Source organism: Cajanus cajan, chromosome 9 (genome assembly GCF_000230855.2).
Source record: "Cajanus cajan strain Asha chromosome 9, NIPB_CcT2T_4, whole genome shotgun sequence".
Lineage (NCBI taxonomy): Eukaryota > Viridiplantae > Streptophyta > Magnoliopsida > Fabales > Fabaceae > Cajanus > Cajanus cajan.
The window spans coordinates 50,635,183-50,639,350 of record NC_138525.1 but is presented as its reverse complement, the minus strand read 5'-3'; the positions used below and the strand labels follow the sequence as shown (position 1 = coordinate 50,639,350).

At 26.7% G+C, this 4,168-nt stretch overlaps 1 long non-coding RNA gene across 1 annotated transcript; it reads left to right on the top strand.

The window, feature by feature from the left end:
• The first annotated feature begins 925 nt into the window (after window positions 1-925).
• LOC109815735 (uncharacterized) lies at window positions 926-2,159 on the top strand. The gene is made up of 3 exons (XR_014429417.1): window positions 926-1,150; window positions 1,843-1,985; window positions 2,082-2,159. It is a non-coding gene; the product is annotated as an uncharacterized LOC109815735 (long non-coding RNA).
• Window positions 2,160-4,168: the final 2,009 nt, after the last annotated feature.

The following is a 4,168-nucleotide window of genomic DNA, read 5'->3' as shown; positions in this document are numbered from 1 at the left end:
TGATGATTTAATTATAAGTTTCATTTTTCTATAATTGCTCCATCGTTTAATGATATTGATTTTTTGATTTATTAAGGCCCGAACAATCAATGAGTATACAAATGCATCAAGTAGCTCCTGCTAATGCAAACAAGGTCACCATACAACCTGACAAAACAACAATTGCTGAATCTTCATTTATAAGGTGATGAGAATTTACTTCAAGTTATACATGATTTTGTATAGTTTGAAAACTTCCTAAGTAGACATGTTTGTTCGGAACTTTGGATTGATTTGACTTTATGTTGACATATCATGTACTTAAGAAAATATACTCAACTTGGTCCACTTAAAATACTTGTTTTTTTACACTTGAAATCTTACGTATAACCTAAGTCTATTTATGAAGAATATTTCTTTAAAAATCATATTGAATAATTATTTCATTCTCATTAACCAATTCATTCCCATTGTCAAATGAATGTCTACTTAAGTTTATCTCTAGTTCAATAAGTTAAGCTGTAAGACAAATTATTAGTATGAGTTTGATTTGTTATAATGTGTTCTACCTTTTTTCTATTTATTTATCTCTTTCCCTTTGTTAGATCTAGTTAATGACAAAAGTAAGATAACTTCGGTTGAAATAAAAAGTCTAGGCTTCAAGACTTCATGTTCTTGTAATTTATATTGTTGAATCATGCACAGGGCTCCTCCAAATTCAATTATCAACAACCACAATGCTACACCAATGGTTTTGTCAATTGGTCCATCTAATGTTATTTTTCCTCAGCAAAATCAAAGACTAAACTTGCAAATTGGAAGGGTAAAAATTTCTAAATCACTTTTTATCTTTTTTAAGCCTTTGATGATAACATGCAATCACTGTTAAAATAATCGAGTATGGATTTTGACACATGAAACATGAATTATGGAACATGAAAAGGAGGTGACTAAAGAAGATCCTAACTTAGTCGCAAGGAATTTCATAGAGCTAAAAGCCCATATTCATATATATACATGACAAGGAAATTTTATTTTGAAATACTACTTTTGGTTAGAAAAATAAGAATGAAAATTATAAGTGCAACTTGTATCGTAGGGACAACAAGAACAACCATGGGAAAATCGACAACTTCAAATTGGACAAAGTTCATCTTCTAAAGATCAAGAGGTACCTAATGTTGTTTTTCATTTGTGAGTGGAACCATATTATGACCAAGAGTAGCCATAACATCACAAAGATTTTTTTAAAATTTTAGGGCAACTAAAATAAGTATAGTCAATTATTTACTAAAACAAATTATTCCCACATCAAAATATTTAGACCTTTCTTTAATATTGATAGCTAGATTCTATTTTCTATGAAATGTTAATGTGAAAAAAATTACTGTTATCCAAATAGAATTATGGTAGGTATAATTTTTAATGTAGTTATTGGAAAACTTAACAAATTTACTATGCATGACAATTTGCTATTGGGTAACACAGTTATTTTAGTTTTTTTACTAATCTCTTAGCTTGTTTACCCTAATAAATATTTTCAAATTCCTTGCACGCATCTTTTGACTTTTATTGCTTCATTTTCCTATTGTTAAAATTGTTTTTAGTGGTTGTTAATTAATTAATAGCAGTTGGATGATTAATTAGTTAATTAGACTAGTTAACTAGTTGATTAGTTACTAAAAGGTTGTGTAGATAGAACATGTATGATTTATCTTTTTTCTCGTTTTAATTAAATGATTTTTCTCTCATTTTTCATTTTTTTTTTGGGCTTAATTGTGAATGTTAAACAATTGTAGTATGAAGTATTAACTCAGGATAATGTTTTAAGGTTTTCAATTTGGTTTCCTTTTGTTGTTGCAGATCAATAATTTACCATTGGGCCAAAGAGTTGACATTGGTCTTGCTCTCCGACAACCAAACAATGCACTTGAGAATGCAAGGATTCAAAATCTTGGCAATAATATCAATGTTAATCCCTATCTTGAGCAAAATCAATATTCAAGGTATTGTTCTCGATCTATATGCACATAATTTTCATCTTCTCTTTCTTGCAATAACTTGTGGATATAATTGTCATGTCATGTTTTTGTGAGTTTCAGCAATGCTCTCTATGACTCTTTGTTTGAGATTTGTGGTCATGCAGTTGACCCCCACATTAGAATGTTTCTACAATCGACCGGTAATAATATGCTCAAATTCATAGTAGTGCATTCACTTTTTATTGTGAGATAAAGAAAATTTACAATGTTTCATGCAAGGATTACTTGCATTTTAAGCCAAAAATCTTCAAGCTTTTGATGAGAATCTTGTTCTTAATGCAGATCCAGAAATACAAAGGTATCTCAAGTTCGATTGAAAAGTGTGTGGACTTCTAATGCCAACTCTTTTTTAATCCTTTTTTTTATTATCGTTGTTTAATAAAATTCTAAAATAAGGGCTTGTTTTTGTGCTTACATTAAGAGTGCACTAGATGAGACCTATCTTACCGTTTATGTCTGGTATAATCTTACTCATATTGGTACTATTACTTGCATGAATATATAACCTATTTATCCCATTTTAAATTACATATGGTTTTAGTTTATGAAAGTATGTTATCTTTAAAAAAGGAAATTTGGCTTATATTTCAATGATTTTGTAGACTAGATGACTAAATAACTTGGAACATATTTCAAATATATATAAACTAGATAGTAGAAAAATGAGGAGTGATTATATATGAATAATTGTTATGTTCCAAACTTTTCCAAAACTAAAAATGAGAAACATAAACGCCATCCTAAAGCTTGACAAATTGTATTAGTCCAATTATTTTATATAATTCCATTTTTCTTATAGAAACTATGAATCTATCATGCTATTCATTGAATTTTTTAGCAATTAATTGACAACTATTTTGCTCATTAGCATCGGTTCCATACCTCCAACAAGTTTTGTAATTTTTTGTCTCATTTCACAGCATATATTTTTTTTTATGAGAATATATTTATTTCACTATGATTTATAAGAATATATAATAACGATCGGTGCGCTGCGTGAGGACATAAATTGTTTTTTGAAAGGCCAAAGAAGATAAATTTATTAAATGAAATCAAATCATGATACAAGTACTACCAAAATGGGTTTTAAAGAGAGCAAGAGAATGAAAAGAAAAAAGAAAACTCTTAACCAAAATATGCAACCATAATATATCCATCAAATAGGAGCTACTTGAAATTAAATTAGTCTTTAATTTAGAAGTTGTGGATGTTTAATCATACTTCCTAAATATTTTATTAGTTACTTCAAATAGAGTGATGTATAATATTTAATTATGTTTGAAGTTTGGTGTCATGAATGCATACCTTATAGTAATAAACTATAATTTAATCATTAGTTTGATGACTTATCCATCCTATTCTTATCACTTATTAATAGAAGTAAGCAATAATTCTAACATCCCTTTGTGACAGGTTGTTCATTTTTATTATTCTATCCAAATAGTTGTTAATGTTAATTGTTTGATGCATTATTATATTTTTTTTGGTTAGTGTTGTTTGGAAAATGATTATGTCATTTGTTAGTGTTATTTGAAACATGTATTTTATAACTCAAACTTATTATGTATTTTTTTTTCTTTTGTGTTTTTCATTTTTCAAAAATTTAAAATATTTTAATATTTTAATCAATAAACCTGATTAAACTCAAATTGGTTTAAAAAAAAAAAAAAAGCAAACCTAACACTTAACCATGATATTCAAGTGAAGGTGCACTCATGTTGTTTACAAGTTGTATATAATGAAAAAAAATGTGGCACTTATAAGAAACGTTAAATTATATATATATATATATATATATATATATATATATATATATTTTAATTTAAGTTGGTTTTAGAATAATAAAAATACACAATATTCATATTTTAACAAACAAAAAATTATAATTATCTTACTTATCACTCTAATTAATTTAAAATAATTAAATCATGATTTTTTTTTCTTTAGAAATAAATAGTGAATTTAGCCTATAATAGTTTGTTAAATAAAATTAAAATAGAAATCTTATTTAGTTTCTCTACCTTTTAAAGTCCATTTCTTTCGCATAATACAATTATGAGAGATGTATAAAAATTATCCATGTTTTTATTGGTTATAAGAAAATAAATTGTCATAAACTCTTAGCAAGAGATTTTCTCCATATGCAC